Raw genomic sequence first — 18,029 nt, forward strand, 5'->3', positions numbered from 1 at the left:
GACATGTCGTTTAGATAATAACTTCAAAATTGATCGTAAGTCACATTAAGTTCGAAAAAAATACGTAAGCGACTTTGGTGCATGGAGTATAGTAAGCGCCATGCACTAATCAACACGACAAAATGTTATTTGTAAGCGCCGAAAGTGAAAAGTGTAAGCACCATTGAGCTATATTCGAACATATTTTATTTTATTGTAAGCGACATAAGTTACACAATATTAAAAATATTACTTTTATTCTGTAATTGTATTTTCGAAATAATTTTTTTTAAAACTATTCATCTAATTTACATGAAAATCCATCAGAAATTTGCTTTCAAAAGTTTTTTTTTTAGTTCCTGTAAAAATATGAAAATGTCGATTAGGTACGCCTTTTTACCTAATAGGGCTCGATAATATGAATCACTAGAAAGACTTATGCATTCAATTTAAATGGATGGATTTAGCTAGTATAGGTAGGTACTTGTTTGAATATTTTTAGTAAAATAGTATTTATAATGTATTTTATTTAGTATTATAACTAAATACAGAATAATGAGGGAACCAACTTAAGGAACCAAACTTGAGCTATGATCTTATAACAAGACAACAATTTTAACAATTTTTAAAGTATTATTATTTTTAGACTCTTGAATTTACATTTAAAAACCCCAAAAATCCTGAAAGCAATACTGACTGATAAAATAATATGTCAAGAATTAGATTATAGATTATTCTCAACAATAACTATAATATTGAATCTATACCTAATAAATAATAATACAATTAAATTGGATTTTCCTATTCTGTATTGATACTCTATAATTTATATAGCTAAAGATAATTGGTTTTCTGTATCATATATTATATAATATAATAATTTGAATAAGTATTTAAATATTTCAACTAATATTGATGTCTATGGAAATTGGAGATTCCATAGACATCAAGTCTATGTATAAATTTAGATATTAGAATAATATGTCTATATAATATTGTAGTATTAATATCATTATAAAAATACCTTAGGAATAATTTTTGAAATATTTCAAGTTAGAGACTTAATATACATTAAGCCTATATTAGACAATAGTTTATGTTTAAGAGGATGTTACACCCGCATGTGTTGTTTCCGTCTTACAAATGTACAACATAACAAAAACTGTTTTGCGCGGAACCACTTTTCTCGCACTATGTTTGTTGTAAAACTACCAAATTTTCACAAGTAAAGAAGAACTTTATCTGTGCTTTTTTTTAATAGCACTATCCGATCATTTTTTATAAGAAAATGAAAAAAAAAAACAAAATGTTTAGAAGCAAATAACTTTTATTGTATTTATGTTATATAAAATTTATATAACAGCATTTATATTATTATGTATATGTCATAGAAAGGTTTAGCAAATAATATAAAAACAAAAAATTTAATTGTTTACTCTTGCTTAAAAATATAGTCTTTAAGTTTCCTTTTTAAATATCACCAGAACATATTTAAAATTAATAAAACAGCATTAATATTATTATGTATATGTCATAGTAATGTTTAACTAAAAATAATATAAAAACAAAAGAATGGTATAAATGAACTGTAGGAAATACAACTAATAAAAACTGAAATAAACTGATGATTAGACAAATAGAAGCAAACATACTAATCTATGTTAAACATTTTTTTTAAAAACATTGAGTTTTTGTAGTTCAATATTATTCGCATCTTCTAATTTTTTAACACGTTCTTCTTGGGTTTTTAGCGCAGCTTCTTCTATTTTTTCCAGCTTGTCAAGACTATTAATTATGTATAAATGAATAATTAGAAATAATCAAAATGGGTATCCAATACTTATTTACTTACCGATAGTTGAGTTGCTTAGCATTTTCTTTTGCGGTTTTCAACTGTTAATTTTTTAATTCCTCAAATTGTTTTAACCATTGTTAGTTTTATTTAATAAAGATTTTTGCATCAGCCCAGAAGTTTGAGATTCTTCCATTAGACTTAGAGAAGTTTCCGATGATCCATGAATTGAAATTTCAGAAGGTTCGGGCAGTGGTCTTGCAGCTGATGATTCGTGCAATAGATCTATAAATGTTGTATTGATAAATTATAAAATTTATAAGGATGTAAAATACAAGAACAAACATTTTACATTTAGTTTTAGGTTAATCAAACTGTATTTTAACCTATCATTAAGTATATACATATATTTTATTATTAAAATCATTAATTACTTCTGCGTGGATAAACTGTTTGTCTTTTTTTGGCGATATGGAATTTTCCATAAAATCGTAGTATTGCCATTGTACACTAGCACTTCCCAATACCTTGGACGCATTTTTAACTTGTCAAAAACATGTTAGTAAACGTCGCCACTTATAATCACACTGACTTGCACTAAAATTGTGATATTATTTCCTTAATTTCATTAGAAATTAGTAACCACAATTCCATTTTTTCCATTTTTTTTTGTATTTTGAATTTTCTCATTATAGGATTCTCTGAGAGCAATCAACAATTTTGTAGCTGCTGCTGTCCATGATTCTAAAAAAAAAGTATGCTTCATATTATATTTTATCAAATTTAGTTCATGAAACAATTTCAAATGTAATATTTACTGGTCGTTTTAGAATCTTGAATGGATCTTCTATGGTTGAAGAGGCTATTATCATAATTCACAATGTCCTCACCAACAACTGGAATAATAAATTGAAAACTATTTTTTAATCATAAATTACAATATGTATAATTTAATTAATTTAAAATATTATATACTTCAATATATTATTGTAAAACATTAAAGTTTTAAGGGTTTAAAAATGTTCAAACCTTCAATGTAACTATCCATTGCATCGGCATCAGAAAAATCCCAAAAAGACATAATGAATTTCTAGAAATTAATTGAAATAAAATTAATTAACATTAATATGTTTATTAGGGTATTGGTGCTAACTGCTTACAGACAATTTATCTCATAATGAATATCAATCAAAATGCAATTTTGTTTGAAGTTATAAGAATGTCATATTAGCCATTCTCCCTATAACCACTTGATTTAATACATTTAATATGTACAGTAAATTTGTTTTACATTAAGAACAAAAACATATTCTGTGTTAAATTTTGTTTTACTTATATTTTTTTTTATAAAATCCATAATTTGTCTATTTAACATTGGTTTTCCTAGATATTTAAGAAATTACTAAGATATGAATATTGGAACGAATGCAGTTTAGCTTCCAAGCGATTTATGTGAATTTTTTTCTTCAAAAATAATATGTTGGTCCAGCGCACAAAATGTTTAAATACGAGCAATACATCCCTACTATTATGTTGCAGGAGTGTCACGACTCTAAAGATTAATATTACATTATAATTTACACACTAACTTGATTTCATCTCTACGAAAACAACCACTTTCAAACGACCACACTCAAAAGACACCGGCAAGTCCACGCGCTGATCATATCAAAGGAACCGACGTCCGACATCATATATAGGAGGGCTAAGAACATAGCATATTCAGATATACCATAGCCACCAACACCAACGTCACACTCAATTTGTAGATCATGTCATAATACGTCAATACGATAAGATAATGTATGATATCTAAAAATTATAAAATTAAAAAGAAAAAACTATGATATACCTGCTTCATGACAAAATAAATGTGTTATTTATTTATTTTTTCACTAGTTAAGGTAAAGGTTAGCTTATTTAGAAACTAAAAGCAAATTCTAATTTATACTTTATAGTTTATACCACATGTTAGACCTAACACTGTCTAAATTTTATTGAATACGATGATTGTCAAATGTATTGTATGTAACTGGAATGCTAAAACCAACCCATATTTGTCCTTTTATTTGTGAGTTTATAGTATATTACCAAAATACTAATGTGGAAATAGCGTTTGAGATTTAGGGAATACTTTAATCTATACTATAAAAGTGAAATAGAAATCTATGTTACGGTTTGGCTCCGAAACGGCTTGACCGATTTGGCTTATTCTTTTTTTATAATGTTTGTAATTGCCTGAACAAGGTTCTTTGAAAGAACATTTTAGGAAAATCCACCAGAAAAGTAGGAAATCTGGAAGTAAAAAATACAATTGTGACACAATCTGTCCAGGAGAAAATAAACATATTAATAATATATATTTGTTATTGTAAGGTTGCTCTTGGTTATGATTGTTATAGTTTTAGTTGTTAATTTTGAATAATTTTTGTTTATTGGTCAAAATTTATTGTTTTATAATGACCATAAACAGGAACTCAAACCTTGGCCACACCTCAAATGGTGTCAAGAGGATGCGCTTATCTAGAAACAATATAGTTGATGATGAAATTAATCATATGACTTCACAGCGATTCTAATGAGGGGTTATTATTATTATAAAATTGGGCTGCTATATTGAAAATATCCGTCAGTATATTGCTGGGTTTATTGTCAAAAAATTAGTTCCAAAAATAAATTGTGAATTTTGCAAAGAAACACTTAAAATTAATGATTAAAACAGTTTATTACCTCTAATTGATATAAAAAAAAAATGGAGGTCTTGTAAAACCAAATAAAGATGTTTGTATAATATGTATAGAAGCCGAGAGAGTTTTTCGTGGTAACGTTGCAGTAAAAATTCCCAAATTTAAAGATAAGTTACTTTATTTGTCTAATATAGTTAAAATAAATCTATTAAAAATAAACCATATAGTTTTTGATAATATGAAATGTAGCGAAGATAATGCATTATTTCTCAACACACATAGAAACCAACTAATTAACTTAATTATTTCAAATTATTTTGGTATAAGATGGTTCCATGAAATAAGAAAAAAAATGATGAAATCAATACTTATAAAATTGATTCATTTCAGACATGAATAATTACTAAAAATATATTTTATATAATATTAATTCAACTTAAAATGTTAATTGATTTCTTGTATGAAGATAAGTTTAAAAAAAATTACAAAATGTATACAATGAATAACTTTCATATTAAATAAATATGCATAACATACAATGTAAGTATCTAATAATTTTGAACATGTCAGATATTATGCAGGTATGAATATCTAATAAATAAACCTATTTTATTCAATTATATGCTTCAAGTTAACATTTTGTACATTGAAATACATTCTATGTAAATAATCTTCTAAGTAACTGAATATTAACTATCATAATAGTATTAAATACATTTTTAAAATCTCAATATCGTATATTGTAACATAAAGTTAAAGAAATATTAACATAAAACTGAGAATTAAAAAGTAAAGAAGCTGTGACAAAAATTGAAGAACACAAAGCCTAGTATTTAAAATAATGGAAATGAATATTATATAATAATATACATTTTAACTGTTAATGTTATCACATAATTGAAATGTAAACAAATCGCCTCACTACTGATAAATGGCGGTCTAATGGATGACCGCTCTGTATAATATTATTTATAAGTTATAACAAACAAGTTTATTAGTAACTAATAATTCGCTAACTGCAGAAAGGGAACAAGTCCATTTTTATCAATTTCGATTTTGTTATCATTTTTCATTAAGCACGCGTAAATACATCGTTTACTGCAGAAAGGAGTCAAATCCGACATCCAAGCGCTAAATATAGTGTTTGGAAATTTCAGTTTACTACAGAAAAAGGACGTGTTATAATTTTGTTTTTTGTTTCTCCTGAAGTTATAAAAAATGGACCTATTCTGTTAGCGATTCACTTGGATTTTTTCTAATCTATCATTTTTTAAAGGTATTAATTCCCTGTATGTTACTTGTGACTTATACCATTACTTGTTAGTTGTTAATATGAACCAATAAATAAAAACAGTGATACTTTGATTTGATTGTTTTGTCCATATTAGTTTTTGACCCTCTATGTTTGACCTTACCAAATGGATCACGAGAATTTAGTCACCCTTATGAAATCTTCGGTTGCTTCACCTATAACAAAACAAATTAGTTTATTTTTATTCGTTAAATACAAAATATTATATAGATATAATAATGTCAAATAATCATAATAGTGGGTACAATAAAACTCACTGTCATCAAATGCAGGTTCATTTAATGTTCTAAAAAACTGTATAGCATCATCAGTAGGTAGATGAACTAAATGTCTGAACTGCCAATTTCACTTTCATAATATTTTTCCTCCTATCAATATGAACAGATATCAATTTATTAGCTAAATGTAACCCTATGTTCTCTTGAGCTATAATAGTTTAAAAATCAACTAATTTATTATTAAAAACTATACAGTTATCTTTAGATATACCTTTGTTTAGATCTTGAATAAATGCCCAATTAATTACACCATCATCACTGTAAGCATTTCCTGTAAGTACTGAGCGCATTTCTTGCTAATTAAATATTATGACAAGCATCAGGTATATAGTAAATCTGAATTAAATACAAATAAATAAATAGCATTTGAGTTTGGTTGAAAATATTAATAATGTTTACCTTCCAATCTATTCAAGGAATAATAAAATATTCTACCACCTCATCATAAGATCCATGAAGTTTACATCCAAGATTTGTCATAGTAGATAAGTTTGTACTTGCACCATCACATGTAACGCCCCCAAACTCGAACACCAACATCTTTTGCATTGTAATTGTAGTAGGTAGTTACAAGACCGGATTGTATAATTGCAGAACTTTTGGATTGTGAATAGTAAGCAATCGGACATTTCTACTTACCTTTCAATCCAACTAACATAATAACTAGAGCTTCTGTGGCTGGAGTCTTCTGCGTTTCATTTTTTTGGTTTACCATAAATTAAACGGCTCAGTTAAAACATCACTAGGTTCAGCCAGTTCAAGAATATTATCTAAAATTGTGTTCTTGATAAAATAAAATAATAGATGATAATTAAAGGTAATAATATTATTCAAACTTCAAGTACCATCAACAATATCATTCGTTTGGGTAGGAATTCTTATAGTAGGGTTTTTTCTAGGCTTCTTAACTGCAGTATGGTAATATGCAGGAAGTGATGGCAATATTTAAGAAATAGCGTTCAATCTTAAAAGTAGTCTGCTCGCATCTGGACATATTAATTGATAGTCATTGCTTGTAAAATGAACACTTCAAATTCTACTATATTGAGATGGTTTGAAATGTTTTCGCTTTTTGGCGTCAACCCATTTCTCATTAGAGTGTGGAAATCTAGTATTGTAACAATAAAAGGTGATAATTAAATGTACAAAAGGTTTTAATTTGGATTGGTAAATTTGTTTCAAATAGGTAGGTACTTACCAAAAAAAATGTATAGACTGTTCAGATGTACACCTCTTTTGACACACGAACTTACCATAATATAATTATGCGACAAAATCACAGGGTTTATATAAATAAAAGGATTAAAAAATTGTAAGATTGAAAGTTTCACGTAAAAACGAAAACGTCGTATCCATTCTTTATTATCTATGGAGGCGTCCCACAACACGGTATCAGCACAGAATAGATGAAATAGGTATTCTATTCTGTGGTATCAGCTTCGTCGCAGTAACCGCGGTATCGGTTTGCCAGCCGTCGTCAGGTGTGCGTCCCCTCACCCGTGACGACCGAGTACACAGCTCTATGGTACACACAAGTACACAACGAACGTCGTCAAATTCGCATCGACGCCGCCAAATTGCAACGTCGCGCAATAACCACATATCGTCCCCGTTCATGCAAAACACACCAAGTCCAAAAACATGAATCAGCTTTTGAAATTTTTTCAAACTTTAAATGTATACCATATGTAACCAAATTTTTTCCTTTCTTTTTTTAATTGAGTTTCCCTTAAGGGAAGTAGCTGTTAATGAGTAGTTGTAAATAATATGACACTGTGAAATTTATAGCTCTTATTATTGTTAAAATACAAATTTCTAAGTCGATTTTTGGACTTAGTGTACTTTGCATGAACGGGGACGATATTATGAATTTATTTCTACGTTGTAAAAGCGCCGATAACCATCGTATTAGTATCGTACATTTTTAAACTTTTGTAATACATGTAAATTTATTTGCTGAATTAGATAGGTATTATATTTTGTAACACGTTTCGATCATTATTCATTATATTATATTATCATATATTGTTAAATATAATATTATTATCCTTCGATCGATAATATTTATTTTATTGATTCATTAACAATAATTATATAGCGGGGTCGGCTTGTTTACTATTAGCCATCTCATTTTTTCGGTATGCCGAATCGGTTATAATTGGTTCATGGTTTTCAAAAGTAAAAATATTTGTTTTTTTTACATCGAACATTTTAATATTACTTATTTAATATGAACGAAATGAACAAGAATATTAGAGAAATTCTAGTCAAGCGAATACCAGTATAACATCTTATTTTAGTAAAAAAAACTAGAAATAATGGGTATATTTCTACTTTACCGGGCACCCTTTTTTTTTGAATTTTTTTTTTTTCGAAACCTCTGTAGTTAATTACCGCTGAAAACGATGATGACGTCAGAATTTGGCTATTTCGCGATTTTTACGCATTCGCGCATCACATTGGTTTACTGCGATTATTTGGAATATTGATACATTTTTTTTCAACGAGTTGCGCAAAACGTACCCTTTGACGTACTTGAGGTGGTGTTGCATAGCAAGTCGAGGGATATTTTAGATTAGCGGAGCGAAGCAACGATTGCCGCAAAATGTGTAATCACTGCCCATATACTACGACATAACCACGTTGGCAATAAACGTACTTTAAAAAAAAAAATTTTTGAAAACCTAAGTTCACTCGAGGTGAATGCGTAAAAATCGCGAAATAGTGAACTTCATTAGGTCATAGCTTCAAAACTAAGTCCGTCCGCAAAATTCTGACTTCACCATCGTTTTCAGCGTAGGTACTTAACTACATCAGTTTCAGAAAAAAAAACTGCAAAAATAAGGATGCCAGGTAAAGTAGAAAAGTTCCAAATAATGAATATGAATATGGCGACTCGGATCAATATAATTGCTCTACAATTTCAAATGAAGTAAGTACCTAGTACTAGTACATGTTCAGACTATTCAGTGTTATTGTTTTATTAAAATTCATTAAAATTTAGTTAGAAAATACGGTGATATACGATTGCGTACGATTGTCCATTTTAGTAAAACGATTGCGTACGTTTTTACGATTATATACAATTTCTCACACGGGCCTTAAAAAAATTACGATTGCGTACGAAAATGAGTGCAACGTTGCCCACATGTGCTACACAATCAAATTAAATTAAAAATAATAAAATATAATTTAAAAAAAAACATTATTATATTATAGTCAATTAAAAACAATATAAAATATTTAGGTATGTAAAATAGGTACAATGAAAATGCACATTATAAGTTATAGGTATATAAAATATAACGTTGGTATCGATAACCAGTCTCTGATAAAAAAAATAATTTAATTTAAAATAATAATAATAATAATATAATTTAATAAGTCATTATCATAGTCAACTAAAACCTTAAATTATACAGAATACAATTTATAAGTTATAAATTAAAACCTTGGTACCGATAAAATGTAATACATTACCATCTATTTTAAATTGGTCGTATATTTTTATTACATCGTTAATTTTTCGCATATCTTTAGATAGAATAGCTTTGGATGTATTTTTATATTGGCTTGAGCCTGAATTTCTTTCAATGCCTCAAGCACAGTATATTGGTGGATGTGCGTTATAGAATTGAGCGTTAAAAGTTGAAAGACACCTTCTAGAGTGTCGAGCGTATTCGTAAAAACTCAGAATTCGAAACTGCCTTAGCATATAACTTCAAAACGAAGTATGGCTATCTAATTTTGATTGCACCGTCGTTCTTAACTATTTGAAGTACATAGGTTTCAAAAAAAAAAAAAATTAATATTCGTAATAGGTGCAGTAAACTAGTGACGCGCGAATGCGCAAAAATCGCAAAATAGCGAACTTCATTAAGCCATAACTTCGGAACTAAGTCCGACCGCCAAATTCTGACTTCACCATCGTTCTCAGTATAGTTAACTACATAAGTCTAAAAAAAAAAAATTGCAAAAAAAAGGGTGTCCGGTAAAGTAACAAAGTTCCTTATTTTTATATTTTATGTATCAGAACATAAACTTTAAAGTTATTTTGTACAAGAATACTTCCAAATTTTTCTTATAATTTATAAAAATATGATACCTTTTATTTATTGAAGGATCTTCAGCCCAAATATTAGTTGGAAATATATAATTTGGTTGTATATAATTATTTAATACATAGTATGAAAATTCTAGCCTATCTTGTCCTATCCGGACAATCACCTACTAGTTCAACAAAACCGTCTTCGACTATTTGATAAGGCAGAAATGGTAGACCAAAAAAAATGTTTAAACATTTTCCTAATAAACTCTTATTATCCGAGTATACTGTCCTCAATTTTCTATTTGCATTTATCTATATAAAAATTGTTCCTATGAAAGTATTTTGTTTAACCGATGTGAGTTAGTTATTTATTAAATACTTACGCCATCAAGATTTATATATAAAATATATCGTATGCATTAAATTATTTAGAGAAATTAATTTTTTTCTATCCTTTGTATAATACGTTGTGACTTAGTTACGAATTAGTTATGAATTATGATTAAAGTTTAGGCTTAGAGGTATTCGAGATGGACATTTTACCGTACATTTTTTTTTTGGTAAATTTACCGGTAAATTGTATGTAAATTTACGTAAATTGTTTAATATTTTATAATATTTTTATTTACAAAATTTAATACGAACTCAATAACATTTTTATAAGTAAGCTAACCATCTAACCAATTTACCACTCGTCCACTACTTACTACAAGCATTATATATATAATATATATATTATAAGTATATATTGTCGCACAAACGGGGGTGCCAGGAGGTGCTGAGCACGCACCTCCAACTTATATTATTAATATTGGACAAAAAATATTGTTTAAAGTAAATCAGAGATTTTATTTAGATTTTATGGTGTTAAAAATTGTCTTAGTAATAATTATTTGCTGGAAGATCTCATGTGCATGATATAAATATAAGTAGGTATATAACTAGTTATATTTATATCATGTATTGTGGAGATATGGATGTCATTATAGCGTTGTTGTGCATATTAAAACAATTAAAATGAGTGGTCAATCGAATTTTAATGCAGTAAAAAATATTTACCTAGTAAAAAAGTGATCGGTAAAATTTACGTAAATTTACTGAGCTCCCATTTCTAATAGGTATACGTACCTATACCTATCCACATACTAATTTGAAGAAAAAATGTTGTCCAGTTATTAAAAATATTACTTGGAGACAAAATTATTTCACTACGCGATAATAATTGTGTCATTTAGTAGGTAGTCATTTTATAGTCATTTTCTAGCCACCTAGGTATATCAGTTAAAATGTTTATTTTAACACTGACATTGCCCATTTGCCCCTACAGCACGACACTATTCAATTCAATAACTAACTATACCAAAAGTTATTGAAATTAAATATTTCTTACCTGGTAGGTACTTTATAAAGTATGTTGACATTATAACACAATTTGTTGTCGTTCTAACTGTCGGATGGAAAATAAAGGCAATTCAAAATTTCAAAACTGTTGACTTATTTTTAATTAAAGTAAATTACATTTTACATTTGTATTAAAAATAAAAATAAATAATGGGTTTGGTCTACACAATATAATATATTATGTTCTTCCGCCATCAACTATGTGTCTATGTATACATGTATAATAATGCGGCACGGGTATAGCCTTATGTCCGTATAAAAATGTAATCGGAACGAAAATAGTAAAGGACGATAACAAAAATAAAATGTGAATTTTCATTTTTTCGACATAAACATTGTATATTTATGTTATCCAGTGTTTAGAATATTCATCATAATTTTATAAGATAAATTTTTGTCTGTTTTCTTATGTTCAGTCTTAGCGATTGACTGCGATCGGTCGCCACGTAAAATATAGATAAGCGCGAGCGACCCTCTGCGCTGATTACGACGGTACGTTATTGGATTTAGACAGAATACACTGTCAAACGCCTAGTTCTGTAAGTGCGACAATAGTCAGAACAAAATTGTAAATTATAAAATAAAAATTTTTAAAAGGTATATGTTTAATAAATTATTCAAAATTAACATGATAATTTAACGTGTCTTTTTTTTTTACTAAAATTTAAATAATAATTAAATAAGTTCAAATTACCGTGCGTTCAATTTCGTAAAATTTACGATTGACGTACGGCCCAAATATCTTATTTTTATAAAAAAAAAAACAATTAAAATTAGGTACTAAGTTATGAATAAAAATTTCGTACCTATACCGCTATACGATAATAATTTGATATAGGTAGTACCTACCTATTGCGATTTAAAAAAAAATATATATATATATATATATAATGCGGATATTATTATGTTGACTAATCTAATTCGTTATTATCATCTACATATAATATGCTACTATATTAGTGTGCTAAGGCTATAGGTATTAGGCTTTGTGAACTCAGAGGAAAAGTTCATCGATCTAATGTTTTTATATGACTAGAGTCTAACAAAATTGTGATCAAGTGTCATATTGTCAAATCAACATCCTATAGGATAACACGTTAACCAACTTCTTTTGTAAGTCGTATATTATATTATATGAATTAATATTAGTCGAAAAAAAGCCGATTGAAACCATTCATATATATAGTCATATACTCATATATCCTTAATGACACTCCAGTTTCTTATTCGTCGTCACCATCATCTGAAACACGTTAATTTTGTACGTTTAGCCGTTTAGGTACCTGTATTAATTTATCACATCATATTAATTTACTTTAGAATTATTTTTTTGTTTTTGCATTTCAAAATAAACTTAAAATTACATCGTAATATACTTATAGTACCTACCTACAACATACCAACTTATCTGTTGAAATAATGTGTAGAAACGAATATTTGTATAACGTAACGAAACTATGAAATATAAATACACCATGCTGTTATTTGGTGATAAAGTATATAATATATTTTAGTATCTGACTATTGCCAAATTATGCTCACTCCATTTTAGATTCTGAGCGGTGCAAAAGAATGTATTTTATTGATTTTACAATGATGTGAGTGTTTTTTTCTGTCTGTTAGCAACATTTTAGATAGTAAAAACGCTCCGATTTTCGAGATCAGCATCTTTTCTGATAGAAAAGTGAATCTAGATGGTAGGTAATATTAAGAGGTCAAAATCGAATTCCAATTATTTTTAAAAAGCGTCAAGAAAAACAAAAAAACTGGTAATTTTTTTACAAAATCCATTTTATTTTTTGGTATACTCACATAATTCAAAAATTAAACTTGAAAATTTCACCAGATATTTATACTAGCATTTTCCACCCTTGAAATTTGTTTCTAATTTTGTAAATTTTTATCAAATTATTCTTGATAAAAATTTTTCACTTTGCAAAACACCTTGAAAATTTAATGCAAAATTCCTTATAAGTTTCATAAATGTACGCTCAAAAACATTAAAGATACATAATATACTATATAATTTGGAATTAAAACGTAACACGATTTTTGCGTTTATCGTTATTTAGAAGTAATACGTTATGCACATTTTGTGTTTATCGTTATTTAGAATTGAAATGTTATTTTACCCAGTATTTTCTAATTTATACAGTACCTAATTTACTACTTAATTTTTATTAACATAATTTCCAAAGTTGGGAGGAAATTATAATTTATTATTTTATACATGACTAAATAATGTTCATTGTTTAATGTATAGTAAATATCTAACTTGATATTATATCATTGTATAAGAAAAACAATTCTCAAAGGATATGGTTTGTCATTCTCGATTTTTATATTGTTATTATTTATTATAGCCTGTAAGTTGAACTAATATTATAGTATTATAATTTTGTATTTGTTGCTATGGTGAGAAACAAAACGTTAGAAATTAAAATCCCATTATTGCATTAAATAACTATTGAGCAGGGATCGAAACCGTTTCAAATTTTAACGGTTACGGTTTTAGTTCTTGAAAACGGTTTTTCTAAATTTTCTGGTTTTGGTTTAGGTTTTAAGACCGGTTTTTTAAATTTTTTGGTTTTGGTTTCGGTTTTAAAAAAGGTTTTTCAAATATTTTATCGGTTTAAAGAACGGTTTTAGAAAATTTTCGGTTTTGGTTTTTGGAACGGTTTTTAAAAATTTCCATTTTATTTTCCTGTCTAATTACTGTAGATTCGATTTTTATTATCTATTAACTATTATAAGGGCCGAGTCTAAAGCCCTGAAATATGGCTACTTTGTATAATTAGTGTACAATATACGATATAACAAATAAACGTTCGCAAGAACTAATTTCGTGTTATTAACTTGAATATTTTGTACCTAATTTAGGTGCCTCATGCCTACTTTTGCATTCGACATAATATTATGTTGCCATATTATGGTTGAGATCATTATTCGATTACATTAATATTTAATTGTATATTACAATAACATCACACTATATTATTTGTATTTTCAATTTTCAATCATAAGTTTAGTAATAATATATATTATATAAATATTTCGTAATACTCAGTAACTGCATCGGGATTTTTATCAATAAATCCAAACATAATAATTTCTTCGTATAAAAATAGTAGAATATTACAAATAATATAACTAACTTTATGAAATTCAAAGAAACCGACATTAATTTTAAATTTTAATCCGTTATTCAAGAACAGTACAAGAGTGGTTTTTCAATTCTATGGTTTTGGTTTGGGTTTTGAAAACAGTTTTTTAAGGTCTTAGGTTTCGGTTACGGTTTTTTAACCGGTGTTTCAAAGCTTTTGGTTCCGGTTCCAGTTCCGGTGTTCAGAAATGAGAAAACCGCGGTTTTAACCGGTTTTTTGGAAAACCGGTTAAACCGGTTTCGATCCCTGCTATTAAGAAAATCGAAAAATGACCTCTCTAAAGTACCATCTTGATTATGTTGAAATCGAAGCACTCCTTCTGGTAGAAATTTTGTATACAGGATAAACAAAATAATAATAAACACCATTGTAAAACCACTAGCTTCCTCGCTCCGCTCAGAATAAAATTATACAAATTATATCAACACTCACAAACACTAATATTTAAATACCTATACTGGCTACACTATCACTATTACCATTGCCCATAATTAAAAAATCATATTATTTTCCTTGGTAGGTACCTTATTATTCTGTTTAGTGTTTCGTAATATAAATATTGAAGATGTAAATATGTACAATTCTGGCAAAGATGATGTATAATCATTAATTATACATGACGTACCAATGAACAAAATTTCTACATTTTTCTTTTCAAAAACCTTTTTTGAAAAATAACAATACCGTCTTATAATGTTATATCGACAGTAAGGTTGAACATGGAACCTTGCCTGATCTATATAAAAACTTAGGTGGCAAGTGCACATTTTCATTTTCGTAGTACACTTTTGTGATTTTGTATTGCACAAAGTGTGTCGTAGTGCACACAAAAATAGCCACTGCACTAATGTTCATTTACTACTCAAAAGTACGTTGACACAGCCTAAATGTACATGTCAAATAGATTGCCTAACTATTACTCCTTAAACCATGCTACGCTCTAGCCCCCTAAATAGTGAAATGGGTACAATATTGATAAGTGTAAACACGACGTGCTTACAATAGTTGAATTAAACTATTATTTCAATATTTTTATATTTCAAAAAGTTAATATTGAACATATTTTTTATTTATATTATCATGTTTAGTTTGCACATCTTCGAAGATTTAACATACGTAGGTACCTACATAACATAATATAAACATTATTATACCTATTATAAACAAATACATTATGTAAGCCAATACGCGTCTAGGACCCAGGTACATACTTACTAGCTATATTCAGGTAGGTTACCGAAAAACCGTATTAGGTCACGATCTCTATAATTGTCACGAAACTGTGCAAGTAAATACAATAATTTATTATTATAAATTCGTTCTACAATTTTGAATATTTAAATGCTGTTAATTGTTATACTATATTTGTTAGTGTATTTTGGTTCAGTATAATACACTGGACCGTTTTTGACAAAAATTTCAGATATTTTTCTTAGAGATATCACAATTATTTAGGCCTTAGAGAGTATTATAAATCACATTCGAAAATATACCAAATGCTATAGGTATTCAAACCATCTCGGTTGAATAAGTTAACAAACTGAGATACACCGAATACCGATGCAGGGTTGCCCGTGAATTTAGCTAGGTACGCTAAAACCGAGATACATTGACATAGTTTGTTCTTTTTTTGTCAAGGCGATGTTGGAATATACAACTAGGCGTGCACCTGTGTACCTATTATATTATATATTTAATTTTAACTCGCCACAGTTCAGTTTTTAATGGTTTTAACATTTCACATGTGTAATTGCTCCGTTAATCACGAGAACAGTTGATTATATTTATTATTTAATTTGATATTCCTCTAACACCGTAACTTCGCAGATATATTTAGTGAGGACTAAATAGGTACGCTTTATACGCTCCCATTAACTATACAGGTCTTATAAAGATTTTAATATTGTACAAAAACTGTTCATTTTGAAAATACTTATTAGTTATTACTAGGGTGTGGATTTTAATGACCCAAAAAAATACTTAAAAATTCCTTAGAAAAAACGCAATTATGAGCTAAACAATTTAATTAATTAAGTAAAAAAAACTTTTAACTTTTATTATTTAATAATGTATAATGTTTTTTTATATCTATAAACCTCTATAATAACAATATAACCTTTTGTATTTTCTCCTAATTTAATTCATTTTCTTGTTATTCTCTATGTACCTATTCAAGAAAGTCTGTTATTATTGTTTTCTTAAAAATTATAGAATTATGAAATGTTGAATCAAACATTTTCTATATTTCAACTCTCTGCCTTCAACACAAGCGTCAGCTTAAAGAAGGAAAATAAATTATGTATCTTTGTTTTATTTGTAAAATGTTAAATAACGATAAATATGTATAATTTAATAAAAAAAAAGTTTTAAAAATGTGTAAAATTTAATTGATGCCCTTAAAAAATGCATTTTACCGCAAAAATGACCTTAAAAATACCTACCATATTAATTTTTTGATGATTTTTTTTTGGGGGCATTATTTAACACAATATTTATCCCTATTAAAATTACGAACATGAAATAAAAACATACGAAATACAACCGTGATGTAACACGAACTCACTAATTATTTATTATTGATCAGAGATGATATAGTGAACAATTAATATGCATTAAAACCAACAAAAATGACCCAATAATGCTAAAAATTCTCTAAAAATAAAAACCGTCGAAATATACAAAAAAATTCAAAATAAATTGTTGGCTTTGAAGCATTCGTTACATGAAACGAAGTATGTACTTGGTAAGCACTGTCCAAGATTAACCAAAAAAAAAAAATGAATTTTGCATTGGAATCCGCGCCCTAGTTATTACGATATTTTTAGAATTTAGAATATGACATTATTTTTTTGATAATTAAATAAAATCGAAATATTTACATTGCACCGTTATAGCCATTTGGCATTTATGAGATACGGTATATTTTTATAATTTTATTTAAAAGTTCTTATTGTGTTCTATATGTGCTATGATTTTATTGGTTGACAGTTTTATATTGCGAGTTAGTGACATAAATACATAATATACTTAACTATTTACTGATTAATTACTATTGATTAGTAGGTACAATTAATTAGTACTATTTTTTAATAGTTATAAGTAATTACAATTGTTATGCAAATATGTATGAACTGTACATTTTTTTTTACATCTTTTTCAAATTTTTCAAAAACTTCGATTTCAAATATACTTCATTAAGAAATCAAACATATTTTCAGATATTTTATTATATACCACTATACCAGATATCTAGGTTATTTATTAAAACTTCCAAATAATTGATACTTTTAGACACAAAAATAAATCTAAGCGTGTTTTCATATTTGCATGCGGAAGCATTCTGATATCTCTGATACACACTAATGATA

At 27.6% G+C, this 18,029-nt stretch overlaps 2 long non-coding RNA genes across 2 annotated transcripts; both read right to left on the reverse strand.

Annotated features, from left to right (window-relative positions):
* Positions 1-1,507: 1,507 nt before the first annotated feature.
* On the reverse strand, positions 1,508-4,766 carry LOC107884605. Its single transcript, XR_001680036.2, has 6 exons — positions 3,361-4,766; positions 2,801-2,861; positions 2,590-2,667; positions 2,206-2,515; positions 1,832-2,056; positions 1,508-1,764 (listed from the first exon to the last, which is right to left on the reverse strand). It is a non-coding gene; the product is annotated as an uncharacterized LOC107884605 (long non-coding RNA).
* Positions 4,767-4,927: 161 nt separating this feature from the next.
* LOC107884606 lies at positions 4,928-7,151 on the reverse strand. The gene is made up of 5 exons (XR_001680037.2): positions 6,894-7,151; positions 6,448-6,818; positions 6,260-6,384; positions 6,028-6,138; positions 4,928-5,925 (listed from the first exon to the last, which is right to left on the reverse strand). It is a non-coding gene; the product is annotated as an uncharacterized LOC107884606 (long non-coding RNA).
* Positions 7,152-18,029: the final 10,878 nt, after the last annotated feature.

The sequence above is a fragment of the Acyrthosiphon pisum genome, chromosome X (assembly GCF_005508785.2).
Source record: "Acyrthosiphon pisum isolate AL4f chromosome X, pea_aphid_22Mar2018_4r6ur, whole genome shotgun sequence".
Classification (NCBI taxonomy): domain Eukaryota; kingdom Metazoa; phylum Arthropoda; class Insecta; order Hemiptera; family Aphididae; genus Acyrthosiphon; species Acyrthosiphon pisum.